The 9,242-nt window shown below is 39.0% G+C and overlaps 1 long non-coding RNA gene across 3 annotated transcripts; it reads right to left on the bottom strand.

Moving 5' to 3' along the window:
- Positions 1–2,694: 2,694 nt before the first annotated feature.
- LOC114289618 (uncharacterized) lies at positions 2,695–7,504 on the bottom strand. Of its 3 annotated transcripts, none has more exons than XR_014328843.1 (6): positions 7,358–7,504; positions 7,138–7,266; positions 6,946–7,008; positions 4,025–4,176; positions 2,844–3,627; positions 2,695–2,775 (listed from the first exon to the last, which is right to left on the bottom strand). It is a non-coding gene; the product is annotated as an uncharacterized LOC114289618 (long non-coding RNA). The 3 variants fall into 3 exon arrangements; XR_014328842.1 differs by having other exon boundaries at positions 2,701–3,230; positions 3,493–3,627; XR_014328841.1 differs by having other exon boundaries at positions 2,701–3,627.
- Between the last annotated feature and the right edge of the window lie 1,738 nt (positions 7,505–9,242).

Here is a 9,242-nt window from a genome sequence, read left to right as displayed (position 1 = left end):
TAAAAGAAAGATGAAGGCCGATGGGTCTATTGACAAGTATAAGGCGAGACTTGTTATCAAAGGGTACAGACAACGAGAAGGCCTGGATTACTTTGATACGTACTCACCTGTTACTAGGATAACATCCATTCGGATGGTGATTGCGATTGCTGCTTTGCGCAATCTAGAAATTCACCAGATGGATGTAAAGACAGCTTTCTTAAATGGAGATTTGAATGAAGAAATCTACATAGAGCAACCTGAAGGATTTTCAGCTCCAGGGCAAAGCAGGAAAGTTTGTAAACTTGTCAAATCTTTGTATGGTTTGAAGCAAGCGCCTAAACAATGGCATGAGAAGTTTGACAACGCAATGTTGTCAAATGGGTTTAGAATCAACGAATGTGACAAGTGTGTTTATGTCAAAGACACTGACAGAGGTTATGTCATTTTGTGTCTATATGTTGATGATATGCTCATTATAGGTAGTAACGATGAAATGATCAAAACTACCAAGAAGTTGTTAAACTCTAAGTTTGACATGAAGGATATGGGCATTGCAGATGTTATTCTGGGAATTAAGATTACCAGAATCTTTGACGGAATTGTACTATCTCAGTCTCATTATGTTGATAAGATACTTGAGAAGTTTAGTGGATCAGATACGAGTGTGTCATCGACACCTGTAGACTTAAGTCTACATTTTACCAAGAATAATAATGAAAGTGTCTCGCAGTTAGAATATTCTCGGGTAATTGGAAGTTTAATGTATCTGATGAGTTGTACTAGGCCGGATATAGCTTACTCGGTTAGCAGGCTTAGTAGATACACAAGTAATCCTGATGCTTCTCATTGGAAGGGTATTGTACGGGTGTTAAGGTATTTACGCTACACTCGGGATTATGGGCTGCATTATACTCGATATCCAGCGGTGCTTGAAGGCTATAGTGACGCAAATTGGATATCAGATATAAAGGACTCAAAGTCCACTAGTGGATATGTGTTCACTCTTGGTGGAGCAGCGGTGTCTTGGAAATCTTCCAAACAAACGTGTATATCTAGATCAACGATGGAATCAGAGTTTATTGCTTTAAGCAATGGAAGAAGCTGAATGGCTTTCCCATTTCCTTGAAGATATTCCAAGTTGGTCCAAACCTGTGCCTGGTATTTGTATTCATTGTGATAGTCAATCTGCAATTGGTAGGGCACAGAGTAATATGTATAATGGAAAGTCTAGACATATCCGTCATAGACATAATTCCATACGACAACTACTCTCAAATGGAGTTGTCTCTATAGACTATGTAAAGTCTAAGGACAACATTGTGGATCCGCTAACCAAAGGGTTAAATCGAGTGTTAGTCGAAACGTCGTCAAAAGGAATGGGGTTGAGGCCTTTGGAAGTTACCGGAATGGAAACCCAACCTAGTTGACTGGAGATCCCAAGATCTAGGTTCAATGGGACAACCTAATTGCGTGTAACGGTGGTATGTCACTGAGGAGGTTAAACCTCCAGCCATTCCTTCTATCAGTGATACCTGCAAGTGTAGAGGTTAAGCTGAGCTTTTAATGACTCTAGTGTGTTAAGCTATTGAGCTGCGTATAGCAGGATACTCAAGTAGAGTCACCTATGTGAGTATGAAGTGGGGCCGCTTCTAGAAGAATTGGGAGGCCAAGATTCTTTGAAACCACTCGTTGAACCAGGCTAGTGTCCAGGGCCACACAGGGCACACCAGTGAGAACAGAATGGTGGTAGGAGTAATTCCCGTGTGAGATCTATTGTCTCAGTTTACATAAACGGCAGAGCAGTTCAAGATGTCATATTCACTGATCAGCCAGTAAACTCGATAGGTTTTCACCGGGAGAGGTTCAAAGCCAAAAGCTACCTTCTCTGATGTCAGGGTTAGTCCGTTGTACTCTCTCTCAGAGTCTTTATTGTTGAACAGTGTTCGTTTGTTGAGTCATTCGGTCAATTTTTATTCATGTGTGGGATTGTTGGAAAAAAAATGATTTTTTGGTGACTTTAATTAAATATTAAAGTGGGTCCCAACCATCTATTGTGTTGGGTCCAAGTGGGTCTAGATACTTTGCATTGAGATTTTTACACCACAGATAGAATGGCCAAAAACCATTGAGATTTGAATGAGAAATTACCTCATGAAGTTAGTTTCATGGAAAAAAGGTAATGAAGTTTGTAACTCCTGCATTAATGGGGTTTGTAACTCCTGCATTAATGGGGTTTGTAACTCCTGCCTTTATTGCAGAGGTTAATGGTGCATTATGAACAGCCATAAAGGCTGGAGGCTCTTCCTCTCTCTCCTATACATGTATAAATTGAGACCCTCCTGTCACGTCTCAAACACAAAAATTTTTACTTCCATTTCACAAGTCAGTTTGCCTGAAAGTTCCTACAGTGAGAGAGTGCTGTCACTGTTTTGTTTGCTAAGCTAGACAGAGAGTGCTTCTGCCATAGCTGGTTTTGACCGTCGTATCCTGGGAGACAGACGCCGGGATTCCTCAAGCACTCGACCAGTGAGGCGGCGAAATCTATTTTAAGGAAACTGCTTCCGTGCAGGCTTCGGTTTCGTCTCTTTACCCTTTTATTATTCTGTGTATTTTTGTTGAAATTTAGTTGTAATTATTAGCATGTGTTCTTAGTATATATATAATTTGATTTCTTCATAAATCTATTTATTTAATTTCAAAATTTGAACAACAAACACAATGAGCAGTACTATCAAACAAGTTGAGCAATTTACCCACCAGTTTTGCAGGAGCCATATTAATGGCGTATCCACCCTGTAAATGGTTTCTTAGTAAGATACCAAAATAAAGCTGGATTGGAAACAAACCAATATCAGACTTACCTGCTGGTGAATTTTAATTCGCTCCTCAAGAGAATTTAGTAAATTTTTCCACATGTCCACTTCTGGTACCCGACTAGTTTTTAAACACTTCAAAATAGCTTGACCCAACTAGTTTTTAAACACTTCAAAATAGCTTGACCCAACTAGTTTTTAAACACTTCAAAATAGCTTGACAGTATCTGAGACAGCACATACACATTATATGATGGAGGGAAAACAGGCACAGCCATTTCTGGAACAAAAGTCACATAATACCTACTTTAAAGAACCTGAAACCTTTCCCACCTCAGCCAGCATGTGTGCAAAGATAAGCTTATATGGTTGAAAGGGTAGTAAACTGAATTGAGGATTTCCAAGGACCTTTGAATATTCATACAACTCTGTCCTCTATCCAAATTTCACAGAAGGTTATTTCAGTTACATTATTCAGGAAATAAAAAATGAAGAATTTCAAAATTCACAAAGCAGATGAAGACCATAGATTTATCTACCACGTAGTGCAGAAAGTGGACAAAATAGTGCCATTCATAAAATATAACAAAAATGTAAAAATATTCCCCATGAGCATTAAAACAAAATCACTAGAAGAATGTATTAGAGCATTTGCCCACTACTGTTATATGCAAACAATTAAAGGGAAGTGCAGCACCTGAATAGCCTCAGGACTAGCATATATTCTAGGGAATTTCAAATGATCTGCACCAATGAGACAGATTCGTGCAGTGTCTGAATATGACTCGCAGTTTGCTTCAGCTACTAAATAACAAATGTGGGCAGCAGTAACCTGCAAAAAATTGGTCTTATTAACTAAATACAGAAGATGATACACAGAAGATTATCATCTTGCATGTGCTATTTATTGCTAAGGTGTTGCATAAAAAGAAATTTAATAATAAAATGTTAGATTTTCATTCTTTGGAGCCTGTTAAAGAAAAAACCTCTGTTCAATTGAGCTTAACAACTAATTGGTTTAGTCGCCCGTGAAGTAAATCATCACACCTACGGTCCAACCAATTGGAAGAGAATCAATAGATTCATTTTTGAATTGAGAAATTCTTCAGAAACAAAAACAACATAAATTATACACTTTTTTTTTTCTTTTCTTTTTTCTTTTATATTTCCTCAATTTTCCCTGCAGTGATAAGTAAAATTTTAAGCATGAGAGGAAAAAAAACCTAAACCTCAAAAGAATCCAAACACAGCATTCCTCGCCCCCCTCCTTCCATAAGCAATCTCCAAGATGAATAACCACAAGCTCATCATCTTTTGTTCTGTTTGCGGTTATGATGGCTAAATTCTCCTCCCATTCATCAAGCATAAAGGTAGCTCCAATCTGTAGTTCATGCAAATCTAAATAAATAAATAACTGAATGAACAAAAAATTAAACAGCTATGCAGGTGAGATTGTGCCAGGGAAATCTAATGCTATGACTGCAGCATGGCTTGAAAGTAGGACATCATATGCTTAATGATCACCAATTACTATTAGGTTTCTTTTTCTAAAGTTCTCATACAGAGTTTACAAAAATATAGGAGAAATCTCGAATTTGAGTTGTTAAACCTATATAACTAATTGATGCGGTAAACATACTCCAAAAGAGAATGTTTCAAAGGCTTTTTAGGATTGGGAAAAAGAATCCATAGCATCATTAGCTTCAGTGGAAATATAGTTTGGGTGAAACAGAATTTTAATAATGTACTATTAGAACTGCATGGTATCCAAGTTGGTGTTTGGTTATGTGGTTTTTTATATTTTATGTTTGGTTATGCGGTTTTTTATATTTTATTCTTGACTAAAATTTGTTGATCCATTATAGAGGTTTAGAAGGTTTATTTCCTCAAATTTCTTCATCTAGAAGTTTCTAGTTTTATAGATCTGTTACGTAAGGTAGAGTTCCCATACCGTAAACATTCAAATTTGAGCTGGGTTAGAAGCCTATTATTGGGTTGTAATCATGTCTATTAGTAACTTCCAACCTTTTTCTTATGATGGAATTTAAGACTAATTTGGATGAAAATTGAGTGAATCAATCTATATTCTGCAGAAGGTCAATTTGGTCTTTAAAATTTCAAGAATTTATCATGAAATCCCTTGATTTAAGATGCAGTTACAAGTTAAAGAATGGTTTCCTTAGGTTAAAGAATTAATGATAAACTCTTCTATAGTCACGTGTTAAGTAATGCACTTATCTCTCCATTTCTCTCTTTCTCTTCTTTTTTTTTTTTTTGGGATAAATAAAACAAGCTTTATTGAGAAAGCATCAAGGTGATGCAAAGAATACAAAAGTTAAGAACCAAAAGACACAGCACATAAAACGTAAAACAGAAATCTCAAAGACTAGCTAATCAAGCCGTCCACAAAAGCCAACAAATCTAGCTCAACGGAAAGTTTGACCCAACTATGAAGCACCAAGAATAACCGGCTTTCCAACCATGTAACCGAACGAGTTAAACCCTGAAAATTGCGCCTGTTATGTTCCAACCAAATCAGCCAAAATAAACAATGGGCAGCAAGTAACCACGCCTTCCGACGCCGTTTCCCAACCTTCCCCCCACCCCAACTCTGCAACAACTCCATTCATGGAACCATTTTGTTTAAATAAATAGATACAAAAAGCTTAAAACCGATAGGCATATGCACCATCAAGTGTGTCAGCTAAGCTCACTAGTGGGATCGCAAATTTGCTTTAACAAATTTGCTTGAACTGTTTTAACAAATTTGCTTCTCCAATGTGAGGTAAGTACAGGCCCTTTACTTTTTCAAGGAAATATCTACCATAGACCTATGGAAATTGAGTTTCAACCCTCAAGATTCTCTTACTCAAGTTCCAACCCTCAAATTCGAAATGCTACTTCCTTTGGCCTCCTTTTGCTCTTTTTTACATAGGTAAAATATATCCACTAAAGGTGCCAACCAAGTCAAGATAAAAAAAAAAAAATTATAAAAAAAAAATTCACAGAATTGAGTTCACCTATAAAATCTACAAAAGCAAAGGAAGATAAGCCAAGAATGAAAACTATGAAGGGAAGACATCTTTAGCTCAGTATGCTGATTCCTCGCCCTCCACACGCTACATCAAGCACATAAGTGCCAGCATCCATGCTTTCCCCATCCTCTGGAAGTGACACTCACCTACACAACAGTCGTATAACTAGAGGATTAATCTAAGCATGACCAACTGTATACCAGAAGTAGAAAATAACATTCCCCAAATCCCTAACCAACTCATTCTGAAGTAAATGATCCACACTAATTCCTTGGCTTTCTTGCACCAGCAGCACCAATTAGGGAGCAAAAAACCCCTCTTCCCCAAATTGTCAACACGGATAGTAAACAAAAAAAGACACTTTATAGGAACTCCCATCTTCCAAATGCTACTCCATGGTAATTTACAACCCATGCTACCCAAAAAGAGAGAATGGAAGAATGTAATTGAGAATTTTTCATTCGTTTCCTTTCACTTCATCACATCTTCCATTTCTCTAGGATCCATCCCATGCAGGAGCTCGAATCCTCTGCCTCCAATTCCCAAGCCTATACCACTGTTGCCGATCAAAAGGAAAAAAAAAAAAAAAAAAAAAAAAAACCTATACCACTTTAATGAATTAAGGCTCACTTACACTAAGATTGTAAACCAAACCCAAAATAAGGATCCAGCCCCACTCTTGAAAAAATAAATCCCTTCTCCTGTTGAATACTTAATGTTTTTTCCTCAACCCCACTGAGACTTCATTTCTATTCCCCACACACAGACAAAAGCACGCTAACCCAAGACCTATGTGGAAACGTTCAGAATTTATTTTTCCAGAGTATTAGCATCAACTTGATAACCTATTCTCAGTAAACATGTATCAATCTTCATGATAATGCATGGTTATGGCTAATAATCAGTCATATGGATGGATTGTTGCATTTGAAGTCCAAAAAAGGAACTGAAAAAGACACTGCTTGTGCAGTAATAAATTGAAGCCAAGTAGTTGAGATATAAGCCTTTCCTAGTAGAGTTTGGAACTAAAAGTGACAGTAATGAAAAAAAAAACATTGGCAAGACAATAAGATGTCTTTTCAAGTTTTCAGCAATAGTTCGAGCTCAGATATCACCTCAGAAGAATGTTGAGATATTAACTGGCGAAGAGCCATTTGTTTCACAGTAGCACCATAAAACTGAATAAATTCAAAAGAAAGATGAGAATGTTAGCCTTAAATAAAAATACGTTGATAAATTAGGGACCAAGTCATTCCAAATATGCCTGGAGGACACCAAATGGAAGAGAGAAAAAGCAAACAAACAACCTGATCACCAAGTTGAGCTGCAAGAACAAGGGCTCGCCCCCACAATTGACCTTCTTGTGCACATTGTTAAGCCTCTCTTATTCTACCAGAAACCAGAAGCTTCTGCACCTTAAAGGCAATAGTAGTAGCCTAGGGAACCAATAAATATTTGTTAAAACGAAGAAATTCTTGAACTCAGTGACAAATATTTGGAGAAGCCAAGCAGAAGAGACTTGTCTACCTGAATCTCTCCTTCACGTGGCAAGTTCTGCAAGCAGCGACTAGAAGCACCATATTCACTAACATTCCTCTTCTCTTGGCAGATGCAAAGAGCTTAGCTACAGCAGATTCTAGAAAATCACTTTCCTAGTAAAAATAAGCAACCCAGAAAAAAGCCATTTCTCACTAGTCAAAACTAAAAGAGAGCTGTCAAAAAAGAGGAAATAAAAGGGTAAACCAGTGGGTTCTTTGTTAAGAGTTTATTTTAATTATTGTTATTTCTTTGAATAAGTCTATGTTGTACTGTTCTTCTGGGAGTCAGTTGTAGTGTCCTAAGTTTTAGGAGTATTCTATTAACTTGGAAGTCTGTTAGTCATGGATCAAGATTAGTTCCATATTATCTGCTAAGTTTGTTTAGTATATTCTATTTAAAGTTGCTTTCAGTCAATGAATAAACAGAGAAGTTTAGCAACATTCTTCTTTCTATTGCTTTCTGTTTTTCTCACAGTCTTGAGTTTTTGTGGTACACATCATTTAGATAATAAAGCACCAAAATATCTATGTTTTCATTAAGGATGGCCAGAGAAAGTAAAGAAAATACCCATGTGTGTGCACACACACACGGGGCTGCTTGAAATATGCAGCAGTTATATATAGGCAGTTACGAATGATGAAACTTATTGACTGCATTTGTACTTCTTTTATATCAGATCTGGAATTTTAACACTTACGTTTTATGGTGTTGCCCTCCGGCTAACTTACGTGCCCCTCCACTAATTCCTTTCCTGGCCCGGTCAAAGCCACACCACTCATGTCAGGATTAGAATGTTGAATATTGGCTACAGATTCTGGAGGTCACCCCATGTGAAAGGAGTGATCCTCATGTCAACAATGGAAGGCAACCTACCAAGGCAACCAACCAAGTCAAGCTTGGTGGCCACCAACCATGTCAAAAGTCAAGAATGAAGGCTCTCCCACCTACTCCTTTGTGTATAAATAGAGACGGGAGGGAGAGGATATAAATCATCAGGTGTGGAGCTGAGAGGTGTGAGTTGAGAGCAAAGAGAGAGAGAATTACCGAGAGTGTGTAATTCTTACCATTTGTTCAATATAGTGAATCCGCTGCCCGTGGACGTAGGCGACTTGCCGAACCACGTTAAAACTTGTGTGTTATTGCTTGTTTGAGTTCCCTGGTGTGCCCCCGATCCACAACAATTGGTATCAGAGCTCGGGTTGCGAAAAATCGAATTTTTCCCGAAAGTGCCCAGATTTCGAAGTGCTCAAAATCCACTTTTGACCATACCAGGAGGAAGAACTCCCCGAGAGGAGTCCAGAACAGCAAAAACAGAGCCAAGAAGCCTTCACACGCGCCCTCACGCGCTCTCTGCACAAAGCGCGTGTGCCCCAGTCGCACCACGCGCCGCCACGCGCCGTTCAGTTACCGGCGCGTGATCTCCAATCTCACCCACGCGCCACACGCGCGGCTCCCAGGTAGAAGACGAGCCACGTGGCGCCACGTCATCCGCCACGCGTCCGACAGTCAGGCCACGTGTCAGACACGTGTCAGCCACGTGTCAGCCCAGTCAGCCTGAGCCGCTGACCAGCCGCGTTGACCAGCTGTCAAGCCGTTGACCGCGCCGCCGATCCTCCGTTGACCGCGCCGCCTACGCCGTTGACCAGCCGTTGACGGGAGAAATTATCCGGTGCATCTCAGCGCACCAGATTCTGCAGATCTGACCCGTCCAAAGTGTTTTTGCCAGATCGGAGCCATTCGGAGTCCGTTTTTGACGATCCAATAGTGCTTCCCAACTATTTGGAGTATTCCGGACACATCTGAACGGTCAGTTTTTTGAATTGAAGTTTCTAAAAAAATGGCAGAATCTAGAGCATCCGAGTCCGTAAGTAAT

This window comes from Camellia sinensis, chromosome 5 (assembly GCF_055761805.1).
Source record: "Camellia sinensis isolate YWXY chromosome 5, ASM5576180v1, whole genome shotgun sequence".
In the NCBI taxonomy this organism is placed as follows: domain Eukaryota; kingdom Viridiplantae; phylum Streptophyta; class Magnoliopsida; order Ericales; family Theaceae; genus Camellia; species Camellia sinensis.
Note: the sequence above shows the minus strand (reverse complement) of the source record. Positions and strands in the feature narration are given on the sequence as shown.